The sequence below is a fragment of the Vombatus ursinus genome, unplaced genomic scaffold, assembly GCF_900497805.2.
Source record: "Vombatus ursinus unplaced genomic scaffold, bare-nosed wombat genome assembly UNPS02006874.1, whole genome shotgun sequence".
In the NCBI taxonomy this organism is placed as follows: Eukaryota; Metazoa; Chordata; class Mammalia; order Diprotodontia; family Vombatidae; genus Vombatus; species Vombatus ursinus.
Genome location: NW_020946652.1, coordinates 11,297,516 through 11,324,905, shown reverse-complemented (window position 1 = coordinate 11,324,905; position 27,390 = coordinate 11,297,516). Strand labels below are relative to the sequence as shown.

General features: G+C 49.3%; 1 protein-coding gene across 1 annotated transcript in view; it reads right to left on the bottom strand.

Moving 5' to 3' along the window:
* The window catches only part of SDHAF3 (succinate dehydrogenase complex assembly factor 3), a 37,131-nt gene that overhangs the window by 8,403 nt on the left and 1,338 nt on the right, over positions 1-27,390 (bottom strand).

The window sequence follows — 27,390 nt, the reverse complement described above, 5'->3', positions numbered from 1 at the left end:
CTGGGGCGAGGGTCTGACTAGACAACCCATGAGGTCCCTTCTAACACTGAGATTAGCAGCATCTTCTGCTGACCTCTCTGGACCCTTCAATCAGCTGTGAGCTGACACCATTCCCAGAGCAGGGAACACTTGGAAAGCTGAACAGGGATCAGGAAAAGCAAGTGGGCAGTTGGGGAGGTGACTCATTAAAGCAGTGCAGCCTGCTAAGGAGGGGACAGGATGGGGTCTGCCTTGAAGAGTCATGGACGTGTGCTATCAAACCCTACAAGAGGAGACCTCAGCATCTTAACGTCCTTTGGACCTGCTGCGTTTCCAGGAGACTACTTCCCCTGACTGGTTTGGGGAAGGGTCCTGCAGCCTGATCTGACTGACCAGCCCACAGCAGCTCTCTTCCTCTTTCGACCTCACCCCTTTCCTTTCCCTCAATGCCAACTTTTAACTGCTCGATTCTCAGTTCCTCTGAGCTTTCTGAAGCTCGCAGCACAGCTGGCCAGCTCGGACTCTCTCCTTCCACCCTGTGCTGCCTCCTGGTTCTCCTCCAATCCATCTGACTGCTCCTTCTCAGCCAGCTTCAGGGGATCCTGTGTGTCCCCCAAGGCATCGTCCTCCTGGGTCCTGCCCCCTTCCCTCCCTCAGGGTTCTCTTCCAACCCCATGGGTTTAATTATCATCTCCATGTACTAGGCTCCAAATGCGTATGTGCAACCAACTTCTCCAGCATCTGCTACAGGTGTGGCCGGTGTGAAGGAAGTTAGAATGGTGAGATATTGTGAGGAGCTAAGGGTTTAAGAGCCCGCTCTCTCTCTCTCTCTGTCTCTCTCGCTCTCTGTCTCTGTCTCTCTCGCTCTCTGTCTCTCTCTCTCCCTCCCTCCCTTTCTCTCTTTTTTCTCTCCCTTCCTCTCCCTTTCCTACTCTCTCTCTCTCCCCCCTCTCCATCTTATTTCCCCAACAGAATGTAAGCTCCTTGAGGGCAGGGGCTGTTTTGTTTTGGTTTTTTGTATCCTCACCAAGTAGCACAGTGCCTGGTGCATGGGAGGCATTTAATAAATACTTGTTGATGAACTGATCTGAATGATATAGATGTGGCCACATGGTCTCTAAGGCCCCTTCCAGCTCAAAAATCCATGATCTGATGAAAAGAATGTGAAAACCTACCCTCCTTTGAAAAGCAGGATTCATACGCATAAACAGTGGGGTATTGCGGATAGACTCCCAGACTTGAGTTCAAATTCTGCCTCAGGGCTAGCTGGCTAGCTGGCTAGCCTCGTGACCCTGGCCAAGACCCTTCCTATCCCTCGGCTTCTGTTTTCTCATCAGTGCCACACAGTGAGGAGCTTCGACTGAACTATCTCCAAGGTCCTTTTCGGTTCCAAACCCAAGATCTGAGGATCCTAATTAAATTCCATTAATATTTATGAAGCTGTGCTGGACATAGATGCGAGCAGGACGAGCTTCCCTGGAAGAGGGTAATTTCAAACCCACTTCAGCACAGTGCCATAAACACGGGCTGGGGAGAGGACAGAAGCAACTGCCTGAGGGACGAAGAGCCACACTGGAAAAGAGGGGGGTCAGGCAGCTGGGATCTCTTCCCATCTTCCCATGAGGGATGAGGAGGCCCAGACAGAGAGCAGGGCCACGCTCCTAAGGCCGCCGGCAAGACAAGACTCCCTGGAGGAAAGCAAGCGCGGCGTCAGGATGTCTGGATGTTAGTACGAGGTGGCCCGGGATGATGAACTGCCCGGGGAGGGCCGTCCCCCTCCGTCCGCACACTGGACGTGTGTCCCCGGCGCTCGACGGGGCGTCAGTCAGCCGTCGGAGCTGACCGGGCCCTTGGAACACCGTCCAACCCTCTCATCTTTCCGATGTGATGTGAGCCCCCCCTCCCAGCTCTCCCAGTCTCCCAGAATTGAAGGGGTGGGTCAGGGACCTGGGGCGGGCGGGGCTGCCATTTGGAGGAGGCAATGGATTTGCTCTGCTCAGCCCTGAGGGCAGGACAAGGGAGAAGCAGATGCTGGACGCTGCAAGGACGCCAAGTGAGGCTGGCTACAAAAAGACACTGACCAACGATCCCCGCTTTTCAAGAGAAAGGCCCTGGTCAGCTACATGGAAGAGGGCTCAACTGATGGTCCCTGGGGCCTTCAACTCGGAGATTCGGTTCCAACCCAACTGGAAGGAATCCTCTGGTCCCTCTGCTCTCTCTCCTCACGCCACCATCTCCGTGCTCGGGAGGGACATCTTCCCAGCCACAAGCCTGTGCTGAGGTCTCAGCTGCCCCCTCCCGCCCGAGTCCTGCCTCCCTCGGTCCCTCCTCCAATGTCCAGAGCAGCGGTTCGGGCCTCTCCCCTGGGCTGGTTCTGCCCTTCCTCCATAGCACCCCCCCGGCCCGGGTCACAGCGGCCTTTCTGAGCCTAGCCTAGCCCGGTGCCTTGCAGAGAAAAGGGCTGCACCTCCTGTCGGCTAAAACGAAGAAGGATTTCTCGGAAAAGGCCCGGCGCCCTCGCCAGCCCTTTGTTATCGCTCCCCGGGCCGTGGACCACAAACAGGACGCTTTTTACCAACCTGAACTTTTGTTAGCTTCTATTTGGTAAACTCAGAAATGTCAAAAGCAGGGTGGCTGAGGCCTGACCACCCGGGAACACGCAGGTGACACAACGGGGCATTAGTGAACAAAGTGCACGTTATCCTCACCCGAACAAAGCTGCACGAAGGCGGGCTAAAGCCGCCAAATGTGCACAGCTGACAGTGGGGAACAGAGGCGCGAGACAAAGGAGTCAATCCCGCTCCAAGGTGCTCCTCCTTCGCTCTGCAATTAGATGTCACCGCGTCCACAGCCCCCGCCAGACACCAGAGCTCGGCTGGCAGCATTCGAGCGGTTCACGCACCTCCATTCTTTTTTACATTTAAAACAAAAGTTTTTCCAAAGTCACATGCAAGACAATTGATATTTTTAAACCTTACCACCAGAAATGCTTCATTGTGTTCCCTCTTCACACACACATCCCTCTGCAAAATGAGGTATTTCTGCCATCTGCACGGCTCTTTTTTTCAAAGCATGAAGTCGCTGGGGAGGCCGGAACACCTCTCTTTCAGCCCGGGTGTGTCGGTACAGTTTGGATCCACCTGTCACGACCGTCCCTCCCGTCACTTTGGCGTTTCTCCCTTCCCTCCCCGACCTCCCAGCTCCCAGCATGCAAGGAGCTACCTAGGGCCTGCTCTCCACGGTCCTGGCCTGGCTGGCTCTGGATCCCCCAGGGCCTCCCCCACCTCTGGTATTTGGTATCCAAATCCATTCTAAGCACCACGCACTCGAGGCCTTGGGAACCCTAGGCCCGGTGCAATCTGTAAGTTGGACGGAGATGAAAAGGAGGTACTGGAACCTGTGGGAGGGATGGCCTATGGACATTGAGGAGGGGGTCAGGGAAGGCTTCCCAGAGGAGAAGACACCAGAACTGGGCCTTGAAGAAAAGTAAAAGATTCTTAAGAGGCTGAGAAAAGAAAGGAGGAACCTATTGGTTTTAATTTGTACTTACAACATCACTAATGTGAAAATATGTTTAATAGGAATTTATATGTATAGCCTATATCAGATTGTGTGCTGTCTTGGGGAGGAAGGGAGAGAAAAATTTAAAACTCACAAGCATATGGAAGTGATTATTGATAAATCAAAATAAGTTAATAAAAAAGAAAAGAAAGGAGGAAGTCTAGGTTGGAGGGCTCACTACCTCCCATAGATTCAATTATCATCTCTGTGACTGTAAGATCTCTACACAAGCTCATAGTGAAGGGGCAGCTAGGTGGAGCAGTGGATTCAGGAGGACCTGAGTTCAAATCTGGCCTCAGACACATAACACTTACTAGCTGTGTGACCCTGGGTAAGTCACTTAACCCCAGGGCTAATCAAAAAAGAAAACCAAAACAAAAGAACACAAGCTCACTGTGGAACTCAACTTATCCAAAACAGACCTCGTTATCTCTTACAATAAATAACAATGCATTTATTTATTTGACATCTATGTGCCCTCCCTTCCACAGTCCTCCCCAGCTGAACAATAAAAAGAAGAATTCACACAGCCCAGTGACACAGACATGGGGGTCTTGGGTGCCATATTAAGTTCAGCATCTGTGGCACAAGGCGGCCAGTACATGTCACCATCAGCCCTCCAGTATATATTGTTGTACTGATTAGAGACCCCATTATCTTTCCCCTCCCCCCACGCCCTCCCATCCTGTAGACTTCCCAGTTATTGTCAACGGCACCACCACGTTCAAGCTATCCACCCAGCTAATGCCCTCAACTTATCAATCTCACCCCCCATCAAATAACCAATCTGCTGCCAAAGGCCATGGTTTCTACCTTCACATCTCCCCAAATATCCCTTCTCTCTGCTCACCTGGCTGCCACCGGGTACAGGTATACAGAAGGTGCTTAATAACCGTTCACTGGTTATTTAATGTCATTTTAACACAGTCTTCTAATACCTGAGGGGGTCCCATCAAATGGGGAATGGCTGAACAAGTCATGATACATGTATGGGATGGAATACTACTGCATTATAAGAAATGACGATTGGGACAGTTTCAGAGAAACCTGGGAAAATGTGTGCAAACTGATGAAGAGAGAAGTGACACCCATCCCAACTGAGATGCTCATGCTGGCCCAGACACCTCAGCCAGCCTAGATGCTCAGCCCGGCCCAGAATGAGCAGCCTGGCAGGCTGGCATTCTTTAGATCAGGCGCCAAACACACGAATCTGTGTGAAAGGATGTGGGAAATGACTGTAACATAACCACACATTAAACATAATATTTACAGGATGAATCTGCAACAATTTAAAGAATTCAGAATTTATAAAATCAGAAAGCATCAGAACCAAAATAGAACATCCTTGAAATCTCAAATGCGAGCCACATAGAAACTTCCGTTTAAAAGACTGATCTGAGCAATGAACAGATGAAGCGGGAAAACACGTCCATGGGTTTTTTCTTTCAATGAACTAGTAGTTTCTGGCATGTGGGTTCTCTTTCCCAATTAAAAAACTGTTATTACTTTGGCAAAATACACTTGGGAAGCAATTAAAACTTTCCCCTCTTCTATTCTTCCTTTTCCAGTCTCATTATGGATTTTTTTTTTTAAGAAGAAAAATTTACTGGTCACTAGAGAAAAAGTTATTTCAGTCATACTATTTTGAGAGTCCCAAGAGATAACGATATGGTTGAGCTTATAAAATATTCCTTCCAAATTTCATGGATTTTGTTGGACATTTCCAGATAATTACGACAACGGGCAGAGTCCACTAGAAATGATGGTAATTTTTTTGCATTTCCCAGAACAGTGAGGGCTATAACATGATTTGTGGCTGGCTTTGGGGTTGAGGGGCCAGAAACAGGGTGTGTCACACCTGCCTAAAGGATGGGCTGAATGGAAGGTATGAATTAGGGAATTTAGGAGGTCAAATCAGCTCAGTTTGGATGAAAACTGGCAGCAGCAGGGAAGGCTGGACAGCAATAGAAAGGAGAGGGAGGAGAGCAGGTGGAAAGCAGGTGCCACCAGGCCATCCATGTAGCTGGCTCCTGTCTCAGGAGACTGGGATGTGGCCAGTAACGGGTCTGGCAACTTGGTCTCCTTCCCACTGCAGAATGCAGGGACCTAGCTCCTGACCAGTCAGCCCAGTGACAGATAAAGAAAGGATGGAGTTAGGATCAGACCCACTAAAGCCCAGCTGCGCCTCAAAGCAGTCCCCAGGGAAGCCAGCCCCACAGTCACTGACTCCAGAGGAACAGGAAGAAAGGAACCAAGGGCATCTTACGGGCCACCTGCCGCCCCTCTCCCCCCCCCCCTTCCTCTCTCTCCCCCCCCCCCCCTCCCCCCCCCGATCTCTCCCCCAACCAACCACCCCTCCTTCTCTCTCTCCCCCTTCCCCTGCTTTCCCCCCACCTCTCTTTTCCCTCTTTCTCTCTCCTCTCTTTTTCTGTTTCTGTCTCTCCAACTCAAGCTGTTTCTTTACCTCCTTAAATATGTCTAACCTCTTCTCCGAAGCTCTGTCCTAAGCCCTCTACTTTTTTAATAAACTTTTTTACTCTAATCTCAATAAACATGAATAAAACACTCAAAGAGACAATTCATAAAACCAGACTATAAATCAATTACAATTTATTTACAAAGGAAACCTGTACATCACCTCTGACAAAATAACCACAAAGTCTGCCGGCATCTCAGCCCCTGTGCAGGCAGGTGGGGAGGGAGTGCATTGAGCACTGAACTCGGAGAGATCTGAACTCCAAATCCACCCTCAGGCACTGGGGGCTGTGGGACCCTGGCAGCTCACTTCAACTGTCTCAACCTCAGTTTTCTCAACTGTAAAATGGGGGCAATCCCCATCCCCACCTCCCAGCCAGGGCAGCACAAGTAGACTGCTCTGCAAACCATGAAGGGCTATAAAAAGGCCAGCTGGACCCTGTTCAATTCTGTCCCTATTCTTGCAGTGCCGCAGGGTAGTGTGTAAACAGAAGGTGCTGCTCAACTGCACCTTCAATCTGAATCTCTGCCTAGGTCTCTGCATGTTGCTGCATATTTCTCTCTCTCTCTCTTTTTTTTTTTACGTTTTATTCCTCCTTCTTCCCTCCCCGCCCCCACCCCACCCCGAGGTAGTAAACAGTCAGATATAGGTTGCACACGCGCAGCCACGTAAAACTTCTCCATGCCAGTCATTCTGCACAGGAAGACTGATATCTTTCCTTTCTCATGGCACCATTATTAGAACGGTCCGTCCTCCTTACGTAACATGTTGATTCGTCCATCTCAGGAGGCGGCCAGGATGGCAGAGGAGGAGAAGGCAGGCCAGCCCAGGCCCCAGACAACTATTCCAACAAAAATCAGAGAAGGGGGCCAGGCAGAGAAGCTACGGGTAAAGTGAAAGAGAAACCACAGGACGTCATTTTTGTACCCCAAGCGCACAGGCCAGTGACCAGGGCAGTACCTGTGCCCATGGTATAGCTGCTGGGCCCCGGCGTCAAGCCCGGCAGAGGTAAAGCTCCCTGGGCTCACACCAGGCCAGGCCCCCAGTGCCCAGAATCCAGGACCAGAGCTAGGGCTCTGAACCTGCGGAATCTTGCAGTGCCATGCTGGAGGAGAGGGCCGGCAACTGTCCCTGGAATTCCACCCAAGGCGGGTCTGCGGTGGAGTTGTCTGATTCCCTGAAGTCTGGAAAGTCCAGGGAGGCACTGATCAGTCCACACCCCAGATTAGAAAGTTTGGAGCTCCCTGGAACCCTTGAAGAATGCACAAATAAAAACAAAGAAAATCCCATGATAAAGAGCTGATATGGCACAAGGGAGGCCTGAGATACCAACCCAGAAGAGCGGAATAACTCCCAAACACCTATGAGTCAAGCCTCAAAGTAAGGCCTGGCTTGGCATCAAGGTCAAATAAATTTCATGGAAGAAATAAAACAAAGTGTTTTTTTTTTCTTAAGAGTTTAAAAATGATATTTTAAGTTAAGTGAGAGTGCAAGAGGAAAGAAGTAGAAAAGAAATGTGAGCTTTGGAAGAAATAGAAGGAAAATTCGTAGTAAGAAAAAGCAGATTCTGCGTTAGACAGAAGTCAATGACTTCATGAGAAAACGAGGAATAGTAAAACAAAGTCAAAACAAAGGATAAAAAGAAGACTATGTGAGGTGACTCTTATTAAAAACAACTGGGCAGGAAAACTGATCAAGGACAGAGAATTGCAGAATCAGTGGAAAACCTGAAAGCTATGACCCAAAGGAGGAGTCTAGCTATTATACTGTAAGAAATCATGAAAGAATATTGCTCAGAACTATCAGAACAAGAGGGCAAAGCCAAAATAATAAGAATCTGAAAGTATCTTCCAGCAAGAAACTCCGAAACGAAACTCTTCGACAAAATCATCACCAAAATCCAGAGCTTTCGGATCAAAGAAAAAATACTGCAAGCAGACAGAAAGGGTTCTAGTATGGAGGAACCATATAGGATGAAGTAAAACTAAGCAGCCATCTCCAGAAAAGAGCAGAGAGCATGGAACACAAAGATACAAAGGGCAAGCCTTCAAGGAGCTTCCACTCTACATGAGGACAACAAAAAGAGCAGAGTCTGGGTTTAAACACGTGTCTAATACCTGGCGCTCCCTGTGTGACCTGGGGCAAGTTCTTTACTCTTCCTAGGCTGCCCCTTCCTCATCTGTCAAATAACAGCACAGAAGGAGATGGCTGCTGAGTTACCTTCCTACCCTAGATCTGAGACCCACTAACATAATAAATATACACCAAGCACAGAAAGTTTGTGGAAGGGTTGGGAGGCTGAAGTTAAATTACAGAGAGCTTTATGTGACAGCTGAAGAATCTGGTTTTTGTCCCTGAGCCACCAGGGAGCGCTGGAGACTTCCAAGTAGGGGAGACACAGATCCACGCTTTAGGAAGATGATTTTGGCAGCTGAGCCGGCGGGACTGGAGAGAGAAAGGAGATTACAGTTATGTTCCAGGCCAGACCTGAGGAAGTGATGGTCACTTACATGTCTTCTGTTTCTCCAAAATGCTTTGGTGGTTTGCCCTTTCTTCTCTATTCCTTTGCCCAGCACCCCAGGACTGGCCCTAATTGCCTCAAACTTGGATCAACCTCAATCACAAAACCTCACTGGGCTAGAGAGCACCCAGCAGAGACAGAAAGACCAAGAAGACCTCAGAAATGGCATCCTCATTCCACGCATTCCAAGCCTGCCAGACCTCGAGTGCTCCCTCCCTGGCCAAAGAGTTGCAATGGAAGGATCCCCACAACATCTGTCCCCAAAGGCACGTTAAAAGGCTGGGGGGGGTGGCGGTCAGGAAGCAGGATGCAAGGGGTGTGGCAGCTGGGAATTCTAAGCCATCTATGTGGGGAGGGAGTGTGTTCCCAGCACGTACCAAAAAACAGAGGATGAAGGGAACGGCTACCAGGCAAGTGATGTGAAGCAAGACTGGAAACCTTTAGCTACTAGTCAGAGTATTTTTATTTTATTCTAAAAGCAAGAAGGAGCCACTGGAGTCTTTTGAGTATGGGAGCCGCGGCAACACCTACGTTAGGAATAACAAGTTGTCAGCTCTATGGAAGATGCACTGCCCAAAGCTGAACCCTGACCCCACCCCTACATTCACGGTTAGGAAGCTTCTCCAGTTTTGGTTTTCTCTGTCAGGGAACAAGCCTAAATTTGCTTCCTTGTAACTGGTCCTCGTGACTCCTGGTCCTGCCCTCTGGGGCCAGGCAGACCAACCAAACCCCTCTTCCACATGGCCATCTCTCAGATACTTAAAGACAGCTCTCAAGGCTAAATATGCCCATGTCTGTTAGTTGGTCATTATGTGGCCCAGACTCCACACAGACTGCCTTCCTCTGGAAACTCGCCAGCTTCTCAATGGCCTTCCTCAACTGTACCCTCCCCTGGACACAATTTGCCAGACAGGGCCTGACCAGGGGCAGAAAGCATTGGCATTTTCAGGATACTCCTTATTTCTGGAAGTGACTTCTCTCATTGCAGTCCAAGATCACATAAGTTTCCTCGTTTGCTACATCATGCTGACTCATGCTAATTACCTCGCAGTCCTCTTTCAGAAGAGTCTTTGTCTAAACAAACATCCTCTCCCATTTCGTTGGGCCACTGGCTTTTTGAGCCCAACTGGAAGATTCTGTAGATCCCCGAGTTAAATGTCTGTCCTCTGGCTAGTCAATAAGCTCCTTGGGGCTCAGCTTCCTGACCAATGAGGGATTTGTAGGGTACAACATATATGGTTAGAAGTTAACGTCCGAGGAGAGATGCTGGTGGAAGCAGGCATAAAGGAGTTGGTCTATGACATGTGGGTCTAATAGGGCTGTTCTGAATTTTGGGGCAATGAGGAAAACATGATGTGATCAGCTTTGTTTCCTATCCCTGCCCCTACTCCGAGTAATGAAAAGAGAGGCATTTAGGTATTTGAGTCATTATACAGTAATATACACATCCTGTTTACGAGCCCACTGTAGCCACAACAAGGGCCCCTGATGGACCTAAATTAAGCCTGGAATTTTAGAAAGGACAAAAAAGGGTAATTCCTGAAACAGGTCCCAGTGATACAGACATTTTCCAAGCTAGCAGTCTAGAGTAAAGAGGGAAGCTGAGGGACAGAGTCCTGGCTCATGCAGAAAGAGAACCTATGATTCTGGCCTCATTAGCACCATAATATAATCAGGGGACCAGTAAAGTAAGTAAAGATTACCAATATGAATGAGATTTTAATCTCTGAATTGGCATGAAGCAAGAATCCCAAAAACCATGTCTAAAGATGTGATAAAAATGAAGATGCACATGTGAGAATGTTTACAGGAATTCATCCCTGTGGTTACCAGATACCAAGGCATGGTATGTTTCCTGGTCAGAATTCCCATAGGCCTTTTTCAAGTTCATGTAGATAGTAACATGGAAAGTCTATGAGGGTAACAAGGTTTGACTCAGTCTGTTTACTTTTTTCCGTAAACGGCATATAGTTACTACACGTATCAAAATAAGTCTATCCATAGGTCATTCATTATTTTTAAAAGACGTGTGCTAGCTGATGCTTAATGACAAATTAGGGGTAAATTCTCTACACAACAAGACTAAATGATATACAAATATGATTGATTTAGCTCTCCTCAGCAATACAATGATCCAAGACCATTCTAAAGGACTCATGATGAAAAATGCTGTCCACCTCCACAGAAAGAACTGATGGAGTCTAAATGCAGACTGAAGCACACTATTTTCACTTTCTCTCTTTCTTTGTGTTTTTTTTCTTTTGTTCTGTTTCTTCTTTCATAACATGACTAACATGGAAATATGTTTCACATGATTGCACAAATATAACCTATATCAAATTGCTTACCATCTTAGGAGGAAGGAAGGGAGGGAGAAAATTTGGAATTCAAAATTTTATTAAAAAAAAGAATATTAAAACTGTCTAATTGGAAAAAATAAAATACTATCTAAAAGAAAAAAAGATTAAATGATATACTTTTCAGTATATTGAATAGCTATTAGAATCCTTCATTAGGAAAAACACTGAAAGAATCCTTCAGACGCTCTGACCAATGGCATCCAGTGTCTCGCCTTGACAGGACTACAGGTGCCGCACACCAAGGCATTCTTCTCAGGGCACAAAGGTGCAGCCAGCCAGTCAGGAAATAAACGTTCACCCGGCACCTACTATGCGCCAGGCATCGAGCGAAGCGCTCTGCAGGAGCTCCCAGTCTAATGGAAAAGACAACATGCACACGAGCTCTAGACAAGATAAAGTAGAGACAAGGATCAAGAAGGAGGGAGCCGTGGAAGCCTTCCTGGAGAAGGCAGGGTTTTAGCTGGAGAAGCCGGGAGGCAGAGATGGGAACAGAACTCGAACTTGGGGGTCAGCTGGAGAAAAGACGAGTGTCTCGTGTGAGGACCAGCGAGGGTTAGGGTTAGAGCCGGCGTCAGACAGCAGCACATGGGGGGGCCTACAGTCTGAGAACACGAGAAGGCGGGGAGGTTAAGACGGGCTTACATGACAAGCAGATTTTCTATCACAATAATGCCGAGCTTCATTCTGCAATCACGCAGCTACCCAGACAAAATGAAACTCTAAGCCTATTACTACCCAATGCTGAGTCACATAACCTCGGAGCTGGAAGGGCTTTGCAGATCATTTAAGCCAAACTGTTCCTTTTACAAAAGAGGAAACTGAGGGTCTCTCAGGGTGAACTGAAGTGCCTGGGCGGCGTGGGCTACAGCTGTGTTCTCATGACCCAGGCCTCTAAACTGGGGAGATAAACACCCACCAGGTGGAACAGGCGACCTAAGTCGCTTTCAGAAGATAAATATTTAAAGAAAGTCCACAGCACAGGACTTAGAATCTTATCGCTGTCATGATTCCTTTGTATGAAAACTAATTTAGTACTGTCTGTCTTCCACAAAATAAGATTAGCAAGCATTACTATTCTAATGCTGCAGTGGTAGGACGGCTGAGCTCATCGCCCCACAGACCCTCGGCTAAGCCACAGAAAACCTCAGAAAGCAGGTCCACAGAGAATTTCAGGGGCTGATATTCTGCCGGAGATACCAGGTCTCGAGTACTTAGCTGAAGCTTTTTGGAATTTTGCCCTCCAAAAGCGAAATTTAGGTGATAAAATGCTTCATGATAAAAGGATTTGGGGCTCAGCTCCGTTAACTCTATTTATCAGTGATGAACATTTCCCGGTTAGTTTAAAATTCCACAGAAACCCTCCAGTATGTGCTGATAGGCCATGCCCCTTCTGCTCTCAGGGTTCTTGGGTGGGTAACCCTTGACCTTCCCCTCTGATGTCTGTGAAAGCTCCAGCTGGGTCCAGCTTGCCTTGTGAACACGCTCCTCAGACCCCTGGGGCTTGGTGAACCACAACCCGAGATTTGAGCATTTCTGCCTGGTGATGCCAGCACCATGACCAGTAGCAGGGCCCGTCGACGGAGGCCTGGGCAATAGCCAGAAAACAGCCTCTATCCTGAGACACGGTGACAAAATGCTCAGCATCATCCTCCTTTACCCCAAGAGCACCAACGTAAGCCCTTTCTCTGCAGAAAAGAGTCAGGGACAGATCAGGTGTATTTCAGGTAAAACTGAAAAGGCTGGGGGAAGGGGAGGGGTGCTTATATAAGGTCTTGTCATCTAGAAACCAAGGTCAAACACATGACCTTGGAAAAGGTCTAACATAGTACCTACTATGTGCCCTGGGCACAGCATTGCATCTCAGTAAACATTATACCCTCATTTTCTCATGTACTTTTTGATTTTAAATCTTTTGCCAAAGCTTCATTCTTTTTCTCATTTCACCCAAATAAATGTATTCAATTAAACATATGCATTCATTAAATACCAACTGTGTGCAAAGTATGGTTGCACCATGCCAAGCAGCTTAAGATAAACCAGATTACAGTCCACAGGGAGCATGGGGGAGGGGAGGGTAGTGGGAGGGGCTTGTACATAACAAAGTCTGACCAACACTGGGGGGATGGAGGATAGATGCCTGGGGTGAGTCTGGGGGTGGGGGTCTCCTCCTTACCATCTCAGGATGAAGCTGAAGAACAAACATGAGTCCAGTCTAGTCCAGGAACCTGATTGCCATCAGGGCCTCTGGCCTGCTGAGCTGTCTGAAGCCAAGCAGAGCTCCAGCCGGGGAGCCTAATGTCCAGGGGCTCTGCCCCTCCCCATCACTCGCCCTGACCCTGGTCAGAGGCACATTAATTTGGCCCCAACCCACTCCTTCTCTCGGGGCAAACTCATGGTGGGGAGGGAGGGTTTCATTTTTCCACTGAGCCCCAGCACCAGGCCCGGCCCAGTCTCTGCTTGATGGATGTGACCACCAGGTTATGGCAGCAGCCGGCTGTGGCAAGAATGACTTCCAACCGAGACCCCACACGGAGGTGTGTTGGGCTCTCGAGCCTCTGACAAAGAGTCCCTTCCAGCATGGGGCACTGAGCGGAAAACAGACGAAAGTGCCAAACTGGTCCGTGGGAAGCACATAAAGCCAGACCTGCAGCTGTTTTATTTCTTTGTTTAAAAAGCAACCAAAGTTACAATTAATATGTAACATAAAGAATGATAAATAAGAATAGCATTTAAATCTCTGTTTTTAAAAAAAGAAACCAAAGAAACCAGCAAGAGCTTGCCTGGCTGCTCCAGGATCTTAATCAGAAGATTACAAGAGGAGGTGATTTGCCTTGAGGAGAGGGCCCCCCCCCCACGGATGCCAGACTGTGAAGGGTTTTATACCAAATGGAGGAGTCCATTTCGGCTGAGAGACACCAGGGAGCCAATGAAGATTCTGGAGCAGGGCAGGGACACAGTCAGCCTTCGCACACTTCAAAACCACGACTCTGACCCATACTCCCTGTGGGACGTGGGCTCAGGCTCCATCTCCTGGGGTCTGTTTTCTGTAAAACCTCTACAATCAGGGGGCTGGCCTGGATGACCTCTGAGATCCCTGGGGGCTCTAAATCTCTGGTCCTAATACCTGAGGAGGAGCTAAGTGGAAAACGGACTGGGAAGGTCTGGGGCCCCTTTGGGGGGATCTAACTGTTCGGAACACTTGCTCGTAGCAAGCCCCCATCTGAAACATTCACCTTCCTTCAAAGACCTGCAGGTGGCTCTCCTCTATTGCCCCCGCCATCTTCTCTTTCCAAGCTAAACATTCCTGGTTGCTCTAACCAGTGCTTGTTCGACAAGATGACAAAGCCCTTCAGAGCCAACCTCCCTCTGCTCCTCTGGACACCCTCCAGCTTGTGGCTGCCCACCCGTGCTGCCCGCAACTGGACCCAACAGTCCTGGTGTGCTCCGACGGATGCAAAGGCCAGAGCCTGGGACACCGGCCTCCTTTCTGAATGACGCCCAGGACAACACTGGTGTCTTTTGGCCACCAGAACCCACTCATGTCGAACTGGAGTCCCCAGAAGCCCCATCTGCTCTGACTCATCTGCCTGGGAACGTCCGCTTCTCCGAACCTGAGGCAAGCGCTTTTCCAGATTATGCCAAGTCAGAGGATCTGGGTTCGACTCCTCCAACCTCTGCCACTAAGTGACTTAAATGACCCCAAGAAGTCCCTTCATGTGCCCTGGGGTGGCCTCATTCACATGCCCCTCGTGACGCTGACACGGGAGAATATATCTCCTGGCTGCCCCACTGCCAGCCACCGCCCAAAGGCTGTTCTGTCTGTATTCTCTCTCTGTCTCTCTCTCCTTTCTGTCTCTCTGTCTCTCTCTCCCTCTCTCTGTCTCTCTCTCTTTCTTTCAATCACAAATGAGCAGGCATTTTAAAATCTGAAATAAGCTAAACATCCTTAAGTATCTCAGGGAAAATGAGCAACTGAAGACTGAAGGCTGCCATGTTGAAGACAAACTGATAGGATTCTCATGTGAAAATGGGCAGACTGGGCTCTGGAGGAGTCCTTCCAGACATGAGGCTCTCCTGCCCTCATGTGGCCACTGTAGGAACTGCCGCTACGGAAAAATTCCTCCTCTGCGGAGGGGTGACAACGTGGTCCTTCCTGTGGGCGGCCTTCATGGAAGACCACCAGGCAGTTAATAAAGAAGGGGCTGGCTCTTGTGTTGCAGTAGAAATGGGCGCCAAGTGTGGGGCCCGAGGACTCCAGACCTACACAGGTACCTGTGGGCTGCCTCTGGCCTCCACTCTCATATCCATAAAATGGGAGCATTAAACTCGATGGTCTTGGAGGTCCTCTCCAACCCTACCCGCGGCAGGCACGACCGCACTGCAGGACACCTGCTCTCAGTTCTGCCAGCCCTAAAAACGAGACAGCAAACCAAAAGGCCCTGAGTAAGTGGCCTTGCTTTGGAAGACGATGCCATGTTGGCAGAGATGTGCTATCAGTCCCTCCTTTCCCACCTCCAGATTCTCTACTTCAATGAAAAATACAGATGAAATATGCAGGGCTTCATGCATGACCCTGGACAAGTCATTGAACCTCTGTTTGTCTCAGTTTCCGCCTCCGTAAAATGGGGATGAGAGCAGCACCTACCTCCCAGGGTTGTCATAAGGATGGACCGAGATAATGATTGTAAAGCACTTAGCACAGTGCCTGGTGCATGGTAAATGCTGTGGAAATGTTGGCTATTATCATTATGATTATTAGAGAACACCCACGTGATCAGGGCTCACTGCTGACTTAAAGTCCTTTCCTTGGGCTGCGATCGCACCCCCCAACAGCCAGATGTGTGCTACTGACCCTAGAGACAACCACAAAACAAACATTAGCCCATGGACGTGTTCATCCGTCCCCTCCTCTGTACGGGCACTGTCCTCGGCACTGCGGTGTCAAAGACAGAAATGAAACAGTCCCTGCCCCACGGAGCTCACGTCTCTAAGGGCAGGCAACCTGGCCACACATCAGCAAAGGCAGACACACAAAATGCTCAGGCCATGGTTCTGATGGGGGAAGCACTAGGAGGTGGCAGAGGGTGGGGATCAGACAGGCTTCATTTGGGAGGCACGCCAAGATGCAGACGTCTACCTGCTGTCTGCGAGCATCTTCTCACCCACCCCTGACAATGTCAGTGCCTCGAACACAGGGCCTGTATTGCTTCAGTTCTCTGGATGTCCAGCCCTCCATACTCTGCCCAGCCCGTGAGCACCTGCTCAAGCCTCTCCTCCGTCCCTCACCGCCCCCTGCCCTGCACTGACCCCAGCCCCACCTCTTGTCCGGCCCCTGCTCCCTTGGCCACCAGCCTGGTCCAAGGCCTCATCAGCTCTCAGATGGACGTGCTGACCCTGGCCCGCCTTTGCTTAAGGTTCCATGTTTCCCCATTCTCTCTAAGATCAAACAGTGACTGCCGCGTAAACACCCTTCATGATCCACCTTCCTCTCACCCTTCCTGCTTCTCATGGATGCCTTCCACATTCCACCCAGCCTTGCTAGACTTCCTGAAGAAGCTCCAGCCCCTCCCCTACGACAAGCCATCCTACTTCCGCCTCCCATCTATGCTCTGCAAAACTCAGCTCAAGACCTCCCCTCCTCCCACAGAAGGCATTCCCTGAGCCCCCTCACCCTGCTCCCCAGCCTGCCCATGGGTTGACTTTATCTTTATTTTTGTACCTACTTCTCTGGGTACATAATTTCCCTTGACAGAAGATAAGCTCCTCTAAGCCAGCAACTGTTTCCTTTTTGTCTCTGTATTCGCAGCACCCAGGACAGCAGCTGGCACACAGCAGGCACTTAATAAATGCTTGCTAACTGATTACAAGAGATCCTACATGGCAAGGTTCTACTTAAAGACAGACCACGGTCTACAGAACAAAGCAGTCTGAAGGGTCCAGTCAGGTGAAATCATGGATGCAATGTCCAAGAGAGAGAAACACCGCACGCACGCTTAAAATGGTGTGTTTGTCCTGCTCTTGTGTGTGTGTGTGTGTGTGTGAGAGTGAGTGTGTGTGTAAGTGTGAGATAGAGAGTGTGTGTGTGTGTGAGTGCGTGTGCGCTGCAGCTGCCCAGCATTCCAACCATCCCGTGGCTTAGGAGAGCGTCAGTGGTTAACTCTCATTACCAAAACATCAGCGTTCAGAGCCGCCTGCCAAAACACACCTTCTAAGAACTCACCTGCACCACCAGGCCAAACAGAGGGTGGGGACAGTGAGTGAGTGCCTTTACTTAGGTCACAAGTCAACATCAAACCACTTCTCCTCGTCAGCAAAGGCATTTTCAACAACAATGAAGAAAAGACAAAGCCAGGAGAGCACCGGCTTTACTCTGGACGTGTGCTGATGCCGGCCCACTCAATTCACTTCAGCAGACCCAGAGAACAAACATTTGCTGCCTGCACAACGCTTACACACTCACGGAGGAGGCAAGAGGCACACATATTCACTTACATGTGTTGTGCATGTATGCATGTGATTTATGTGTATTACATACATACGTTTACGTATCATATCTATGACATGTGGATAATCCCAGGCATAGGGACGCCAAAGCCAAGGCCTGGAGTGGACAAGTGCCGAGAACTACAGAACTAGGACAGCCCAATGAGGAATCGGCTGTCACCAGTCGGGTGACAGTGACGGGGCCTGAGCTCAAGAAGCCGCTGGGCAGCGGAGACGTACTGCGGAGGCCCACACGGCAAGGGCTGGCTACCCTTGGATAGGGAAGGGAGGGACGGCAAGGCGGTGAGGACGACGCCAGAAGGACGGCAGCATCTCGTAAGAGGTGAAGGTTTGGGGACAAAGATCATGAGTCTCATTCTAGTGGTGAGTTTGAGATGCCCAGCAGGCAATGGCAAAGCAGGGCCGGTGCTCAGGGGAGAGGCTGGTTAAGGCGAATGGCTGGGGTCAAGCCTTTGGTCATGAGAGATGCAACTGTGGCCAGTACTGAGCATCTCTGACTGCACCCAAAGCCACACAGAACACTGTCTATTACCACAGGACCTTCAGATCTAACTGGAATACTTCAGGGGCGTGGTACTAGTGTGCCGGTTCAAACTCACATCTCACAGAATCACAAATTAGAAAGCTGAGAAGGACCTCGTCTAACCCAGCCCCGTGTTGGAGCAGGATTATTATTCCCGTTTTATAGAATGAAGAACTGAGGCCCAAGCAGGCTAAGTGAGGGATTCAGAAATGGGGAATAATGTTATCATTGGAAAGGTCCCAGGTCAAGCCAACTTCTTCCAGGGAGGGCAAAAATGTATTCCAAGAAGACTGATTAGATACTAACTAGCTAACACATGATCAAGACAATTAATGACAGCTTATTATTTATATAGTGCTCTGCAAAGAGTCTTTGATCCTTCCAACAACTTGAAGAAATGCCACTCTCCCCGTTTTTAAAATCAGAGGCCAAGAGAAGTCATCTGCCCAAATGCCCAAATGCCCACCTTCCCCCTTCCCCCACATCACGGCGCCTCTTAGATACTTAAGGTCGCTTCAGGCCTCCAAGTGTGACATCAAAGAGTTGGAAAAACCGTGTCAGAACAGTGTGGGAAACCTAGCACAATGGGACACTGACCCATCAAACTTGTTTGTCAGAGATGTTGGGAGGCCCGGGCTGGGACAGAGAATGAGACGGGCTAACAGTTGAACACCTTCTCCAAGAAGACCTGGCGAGGATGGGCATGGGACGGTGAAGCCACAAGAGAAAAGCACAGAGCATCAAGACAGCGTTTTCTATGTGCAGACATGACCAGCCAAGATGTTCACTCAAACAACTCACCATCAAAGAAGATCACCGGACCAAGCTGTGACCGGAGAATAAAGGAGAAATGCCAGTGGTCACCTTTCCTGGCCAAGGTCATAAAGTCAACCAACAAGCAAGGGCGCTGGGATAATCAAGCAGCTCAAGGACCCGCAGAACTGATCTCCCCCACCCCTCTCAGAGGTGATCCCCCACTCAGAGCCTCAGCCTTAAGCCCAGTCTAGCAGCAAGGGAATGGGGGTCTCCCAGAAGGACCGGGAGCGAGGACCCAGTGCCTGAAGCTTGGCACAAGGTCAGCAGCTCTGCGGACCAGAACTGATCTCCCCATCCTCCCCGGGTCGGTGTTTCAGGGTTCCTGGACTCAGCCCTCAGCCAAGACCAGAAGCTTGAGAGCCCCAAGCTCTGAGCGAGCCCCACAGGTAGAGAGGACTGAGGCACTCCCAGAGAGGGCGGGATCAGAGACAGCCCCCCAAACTCTCAGCTCGGCTAGGCTGCCAGAAGAATGGCTAAAGAAAAAGAGATAAAGTGAGAGCAGGAAAGTAGGGAAACCAAAGACCCAAACCCAGGAGAAGAGAACATGCAAAACGCCTCCAAACAAACCCTCAAAGAAAAGCCCGGCTTGCCCGAAAGGTCAATCAGAAAGGATACAAGTGTTTAAAAATGAAACAACAGTGAAAGAACAGAGAACTGGGAAGGAAGTGAGAACCATGGAGAAAGGGTGGAGAGAAAATTAACACCTGGGACCTAGAAGCTCAAAGATCGATTCAAGGAAGAGAGGCCTGGAAATCAGAACGAATGAAACAGAAACCAATGGCTTTGTGAGGCAACAAGAAATATTAAGACAAGGCCAAAAGCTTGGGAAAAGAGGGGAAAAGCTCATGTAAAAGAGGTGATTTAAGAATCATCGGACTACCTACAAGTCTTGACAGAAAAAGCAGCTCGACGTCATGTTGGAAGAAAACTCCCCAGGCCTCTCAGATCAGAAAGTGAAAACAGAAAGAATCCACCAATCACCGCCTGAAAGAAACTCTCAAACATTCCCTCCAGTAGTCACAGACTCCCAGACCAGACAATCCGAAGTTCCAATCAGACAGAAAGAGTTTAAGTCCTGAGGCACCCACCAGGATCCCACAAAACTTAGCAGGCATCACCCAAAAGAAGGGAAAGAATGCAACAGGATACTCCAAAAGGCCAAAGAAATAGGCTTCTAACCAGGAATAACTTACCCAGAAAAATTCAGTATCATCCTACACGTGAAAAATGGGTGACAAATGATGAAACCAAGGACATCTGAAGAAAGGACCAGAGCCAAGTAAAACTCTGAGCATGAGGGATAAAGAGAAACAGAAAAACAAGTCAGTCCATCCATCCATCCATCCATCCATCCATCCATCCATCCATCTGTCCAGCAGGAGACAAAGGTAAGTGGGACAGCTTTTAAATTAATGTGCTGAATTTGTTATACACTCTAAAAATAAAGAGCCGTAGGTAGGAAAGATTCGCAGTTTCATAGACAAAAAGTTTTTTTTCTGTCGTCTGCATATGGAAATGTTCACGTCCGTCACATTTAGAATAAAAAAACTTAATCCAGAAGGAAGGGGGAGAGGGTCTGTTTGAGTCAGGAGATGCTGAGCATGAGGAACACCAAGTAACAACATCACGAAAAAGGAAAGTGATTCTATTTTATGAGACAGAACAATCGGTTACAATGTGGAGATCGTTCCTGAATCAGCTGCCTGTGTACCATCAGATCAAAGACTTGAGGGGACAGTACGGCACGAAACTGGTTAGCCTGACCTGACCTATTTAAATGAGAAATGGATAAAAGAACAGACTGACACTGATTATCAACATTTCCTGAGAAAGTTTAAGTCACGTTCCACAATGAGGAAAGACCACACGAGCCTAGAAACCATCTCATCCAGCAAGCATTTGGTTTCTTTGCAAAGAGAAATGGTAGCCAAGAGCAACCCCAGCTTAGAATATAAATGTATTTCATATTCTAAAATAAATTCATGAAGATTCTGGAGGATTATGCGCACCATGATTCCATCATATGACTAGAAATAGCAGAAGAAAATCAAGTTTACAGGAAGCTGGCAGAGAAACCCAAGTGAGCCGGATCTTCCCAAGGTCACTTAGAACGAAACCCCAGGCGGACAATGACCAGACAAAAGGTGAGAAAGGCCTACCGAGGTTTCCAGAACAAACTCTTTTCTCTGTCAATGGCGGCACAGCTACCACATCTACCATGTCTAATGGGACGGCCACCATTGTGCTACCTCAGGAGATGGGAGCGTGATCCCCATGAAGTTCATTAATGTGCGATAAGGGTGGGACCCTCCATGAGGAGGGCCTTGAATGTCCGAGTAAGGAGCTTAAGCATCACCTGGTAGGCAGGGAGGAGCTTCTGTAAAGGGTTTTAAGAGGCAGGATGACATGATTGGAGCAACTTGACGGAAAACGAATGGGGTGTCAGTGGACAGGACAGGCTGGGGAGGGAGGAGATGAATCAGTATCCTAATTTATTCCTGGAGCAGTCTTCTTGGACTTGGAGGTGGAAGAGGCCTGAGCTGGGGTGGCAGGGCTGGTGGGAATGAGCAAGATGAGCTGACGGGACCCACCGACCCACTAGTGGCTCCACAGAGCACGTGAAGAGGGAGTCAAGGAGAACTCTTCGATGGAGGTGACTGGAAACGAAAAGGGAAGGAGCACCAAGCTCGGGGCAGAGAAGAGGAAGAAGCTGGATTTCTACGCGGCTCATTTAAGGACCATAGGCAGAGGCGTGCCGTCGACAGATAAGCGTGAGCCTGGGGCTCGGAGGAGACGTCGGGTCAGGGAGGCGAGGCCGTCTCAGCTTAACACAAGCCTTCCCCCTGTTCTTTGAGAGGGGGTCCCCCCACGTCACCCAGGCTCGATCCCACAGAAGCGCCGATCTTTCCCTCCTTCTGCTGGCGTAAACGGCTGAAGCAGGCGCCGAAGAGCGCTGAGAGCTTGGTCAGATGTTGAAGGCGCCGAGGTCCTCCTCTGCATCCCAGACCACCAGCCATCACCAGTCATCCTGATTCTGTCCTGTCCCTGGACTCGGACGGCTCTGGAGGGGAGAGTGAGGCTGACCACACCGTACGGCTCTGACTCACTTCAGTCTAATTCACCCCGGTGACGTCACTGGTCCTCTTCAAAAACGAAGGACAAACAACAACCCTCGGAGATCTCCCTACTGGCGCCAGACCTAGGGTGGACCCCCAGCTCTAGATGAGCCTGCCAGCATCAGGGCCCTCAGGACACTCTACCGGCCTGGGGCTCTATGGAGGGAGGGGCGATGGGAAAGGGAAGGGAGACAGGCCCGTCATCCTCTGCCCTGGCCAGATGACCCTGGGACCTGACGCTCAGGCCCGATCACACGTCTAGGAAGGATGTCAGGGAATCAGTCGGCAAAGGGCACCGAGGACACCGAAAGCCGTCCACGTCGTGCCACACAAGGGTCATCTGGGAGGGCCAGTGTGACTCACCCCATCTCGCCCCCAGGGGCAGAATGAGGAGAAAAGATACAAGAAAAAGAATTCCAAATCCGGACTCAAAGGATCTGGGTTCCAGTCTCCCCTCTGCCTGTCACTTGATGGGGGACAAGTCATCTGACCTTTCAGCCTCAGGTCACTCCTCTGTAAGAGCTCCTCCAAGGTCTCCACAGTCCTGTGAAACACTAAAGAAACTAAGGGAGATTCGATCCACACACTTGAGGCAGCACAACTTTGAAGCTGTGAAGGAAGAAGTTCTCAGGATATTTAAAAGGAAAATTCCGTTAAAAAAAATCACAAAGCTTATTATTACCCAAAAATACAGCCAAGAAAACGCCCAGACTAGAGCCTTACTTGTACACTCTACAAAACCATTCTGAAAATGAGCTCTGTAAAAAGACAGAGGGCATTGTGGACAACACAGCGACCAGAGCAAAACAAGCCTGCAGCAAGCACATCCTCTAGCAGGCCCATCTTTCTCTCATACAACTGCCAGCCTGGAAGAGGTAAAGAGCTCAAGACCCCACTCTGCTCAATGTCTGAGAGAAAAGTGTTTTTAATTCAGTAAAGTGATGGGATTCCTTAAAAGGCTTTTCTCCCTGCACACGCTGAAAGCACAGCACAACCCTTGAAGTGCATAACAGAGTCGATTTATTGGATGACCCTCAAGCAAAGAGTGAGGGAGGACATTCTCACCAATGGTGTTGGATCGGGCTACTGTAGATGTCTGAAGCAGGGGCCAAGCTGAGGGCGATTCCCTAGATGCCTGTGCCTGGCGAATCACTCCTACACATGTGTATTTCACTGGGTCACACACATATCATGTCATATTTTTGATGAAAATATGAACTTATAAAAGGCCATTAGATACTCTGAGAGATGAACCTCATAGACCATCACAGGAAATTTAAAAAAAAAATTAATACTCCCATGATAAGAACAATGGTTTTAAAGTTTCCCTTAAAGAGATCAAGTACACTGGGTGTTATTTTTTTTAAAACCCCGTAACAAAGACCCACTTGTTTTACTTCCCCGAGGTCTCTTTTTCCATTAACTAAGGATCACACCATTATTGGAATGGAAAAAAAGCCTTAACCAAGAACAGTTCATTAAACCTTGGCCCTTCAACACACCACAAGAATAAACACAGAAATGCTGACCCTGGGAGCAACTGCTCCCAGAAAAGAAAGTTCCAGAAGAAGCCGGCCCTACCGAGCACATGCATCCCACAGACACACAAGCTCACTCACTGAAGAGAGGCCAAGCATTCAAGAATCTACCAAAGCATAAATCGCTCAAAGGAGAGGGATCCTGACCAGCCCCGAAGCTGCCAAGACGGGAAGGATCTGGGACGTCAGCCCCACGGTGAGTCTGGAGCCAGGAGATGCCCATGCCGAGACAGAGAACAGTCCATGGCTCACCAGGAATAGCCCCGAGTGTCTTGGGGGACCAAGCTAAGGTCAAGGGTGGATCTGAACCCAAAACCAATGCCTGACCTGCTTGCTAGGCCATGATGCCTCTTAGTTTTGTGATGAACTCAGAAAAAGGTGCACTTTAATCTTACCACAAAAATAAAGCAATATTCTAAATAAGTGTGAGCGAAGGCTTCAATTATGCTAACACTTATCTGAGTATCCACTGCGGTTAGAAAACGAAAAAGAGAACCACCATGTGCCGTCATACTGCAGCGTGCAAAAACGGGGTGTTTTCTCCTTCCCAAAGACAGAGGCAGAAAGCAAAATAAAAAGTAATTGCTCTGACCCTAAAGAGTCTAAGAAGCATCGCCACTGTCAGACAAAAAAGGCCACACTAACAGAACTGCCATGTAACCGAAAAGGGAAACATTCACCTTGGATTTCTTCTGAGTGGCTCCTGGTGGAGCGAAAAGTGCTGGACCTGGGGTCAGGAGAGCCTGGGGTTGAAATCCCATCACCAACACACCTTAACTGTGTGACCCTGGGCAAGTCACTTTGCCGCTGTAAAACGAGCTCATAAGTCTGACTGATGTGCTCTGTTTTTACACTGCACACGTTTCCAGATCAGGCCCGCTCTGGGAGAGCTCTCTTGTAAGAAAGGGAAGGAAAACTAGAAATGCAGCGGCTTCCTCTCAAAGTGCATAAAATTAGAAAACGCTTTGCACAAGCACAGCAATAAACCTAAGATGAAAAGGGAAATTGTAAGGGGAGCAAAAGGCATTGCTTCCAAGACAGAGAAGAAACCAATACAAATTTATAAAAAAAAAAAGAGCCCTTCCTCAATTGATAAAACGGTCTGAGGATATGGACAGGTCTTAAGAGAGGAAGTCCAGGCGATCCATCATCACACGAATAACGCTCCAAAGCGTTGCTCATCACAGCAATGCAAACGAAAGCATTTCTGAGATTCCGCCTTTCACCCAGCAGATTGGCAAAAATGACCCCAAAAGGCACCCGGGAAATGTTGGCAGAGTTGTGAAGAAGCTACTGAGCAGGGTGTGCCCCGTGAGCCAGGAAAGAGCAAAGAAAGAAGAAAACACCCCCTAGATGACGAAGAGGCTGACTGGCTGCATCATGGGAACACCGTGAGAGACGAGGGAAGGGACGGAGGATTTCTGCGCTGTGGGAAGACCGTGTGAACCAGAGCAGACCGCTGGCTAGGCCCAGGGCACTCAGCCAGCTCGGAAGGCAGAGGCAAACGCTCCTTCTTACTAGACTTACTCTCAAAATCGCTCACTGAGAATCCTGCCTGGCAAAAAGGCTTTAGCAAGTGAAGAGGGCGGGCCAGCTGCCTGTCCCAACTAAGGGGATTTGATACAGAAGTCGTCTGGGAACAAGTATTTGCATCAGAATTTGGTGGACCCCTTCCCAAAAGTAGATCAGCACCCTCAGTTCGATTTTCAGTCCCTCAGAGCTGCCTGGAGCCCAGGGGCGCCATCACTGATGCTGAGCTCGGTGGGGACCTCAGAGGGCCGAGGGACTGACCCACAGGTACCTGACAGAGCAGAGGCGGGAGCGCCGGACCCTGTGTCCAACCCTCCTCAGGACTTGAAGCCTTGGAGCGGGCTGCCGCCTTCTGCTCGAGTCCTCCTCCTGACAAACCCGTGTTCACGCCTGGTGAGGCCAGAGCCTCCGTCCCATCTCCTCGTGCCCAAGTTTTGCCTCCTTTCTGACAGCTTTGCCGAATACAGAGTGAAAGCTACAGCCAGCTGTTTCCTTAGGAGCCACCTCAGGCCCGCCTGCTCTCCCACAGCCAGCCTTCGGAAAGAGACCCCAAGACCTCCCCTAGTGGGTGGGACAGCTGTGATGGCACACACATGAAGGCAGCATCGAGGTGGGTTTCAAACCCAGGACTCCTGACCTGGCTTCCGGGCTCCTTTCCCTCACGGCACTGGGAGCACCTGCTGCCGTTCATACCAGGCCCCAGACTCTCCATCCACACGGATGCCCACACCAACTACCTTCCAGCTAAGCTCTTCCCCAGCGTGACACCCCATTTCCCCACTGATCTCCCCATAAAGAGATAATGCCCACCTCCACAAGTTTTTCCTACCAATTGTGGGTTAAGTTTTACGCACTCATCATTCTGACCGGGATTATGGCTATCTATCTCTGTGCACAGCCTCCTTGAAAGGAGAGGGGGTGGGGGTGGAGATAGTAGGGAAGGAACAAGTATTTCTATAGCATCTACTGTGTGCCAGGCACTATGCTACAACAACCCTGAGAGGTGGGTGTTATTACGGTCTCCATTTTACAGCTGAGGAAACAGACAGAGGCGTAGTGACTTGTCCAGGGTCATACAGCTAGTCTCTGAGGTTGGATGTGAACTCAAGTCTTGCTGACTCCAGACCCAGCACTCTATCCACTGGACCACCATCTACCCCCTTCTTGGAAAGACTATCATTTTGCACTTGAGCATCTCTTCCATGTGGCACAGACGAGGTGATGAAGAAATGTCCCCTGAACTGAACTGCAGACTAAGGTTATCTGAATTACTGGGCCATAAGATTTTACAGGCTGAAACAGAGTTTAAATATCCTCTATTTCAATGCCCTTATTTTACAGGTGGAAGAGCAATCATCCCCAGAGAGGTAATATGCCCCCTACCTTCCCTATTAGTGTCCGGAGCACTCCCATCCTCCAAGTCCCTCACTAGGAGTCACCCTGAACTCCTCCCTCTCTCTCTCACCTCCCAGATCCCATATGGTGCCAAGGCCTGTCAATTTCACCTCCTGCTGTATCTCTGGTCAATTTCACCTCCTGCTGCATCTTGACAATTTATCATTCCACATGCACCTACACACACACACACACACACACACACACACACACACACACACAGCTTCCACAACTGGGGGTGGGGGGGGGCCTGCCTGCCTTAAGTCTCCCTGTGCTCCAGTCCATCCTTCATTTATCCATGAAAGTGATTCTCCTAAAGGCCAGGTCTGACCATAAGATCCCCTACTCAATAGCCTTTAGTGGCTCCCTATTACCTGCAATATCAAACAAAAATCCTGTTTAGAACCTGTCCCTTCCTCCCTTTCCAGTCTTCCTATACCTTAAGTCCCTCTATGTAGTCTTAGATACAGTGGCTCTGGCCTCCCGGCTGTAAAGAAGACCCTCCACCTCTCTGCTCTGGTTATTCTCTCTGGCTGTCCCCTACGCCTGGAACACTCTTTCTCCTCATCTCCAACTACTGACCTTCCTGGCTTCCTTTTAAGTTCCAGCTAAAATCCCACCACCTACAGGAGGCTTTCCCCAGCCCCTCCTAATTCTGGTGTCCTCTGTCTTCTATTTCCTATCTATCCTTATATAGCTTTCTTTTTATATTTGCTTTGTTTTCAGGTTGTCTCCCCCACTAGACTGTGAGCTCCTTGAGGGCAGGATCTATCTTTTGCCTCTTTTTGTATCCCCAGGACTTAGCACAATGCCTGACACATAACAGGCCCTAACCAATGCTAGCTGACTGACAGATGAACCTGGTACACAATAGGTGATTAATAAATGCAGCTAGATGTTACAGTGGATAGAGTGCTGGGACTAGAGTCAGAAAGCCTTAAATCCAAATCCAGCCTGAGATATTTACTAGCTGTGAGACCCTGGGCAAGTCTCTGAACCTCGGGCACCTCAGTGTCCTCTGCTGTAAAATGGGGACAATATCACCTATTGCCCAGGGTCGTGAGGACCAAA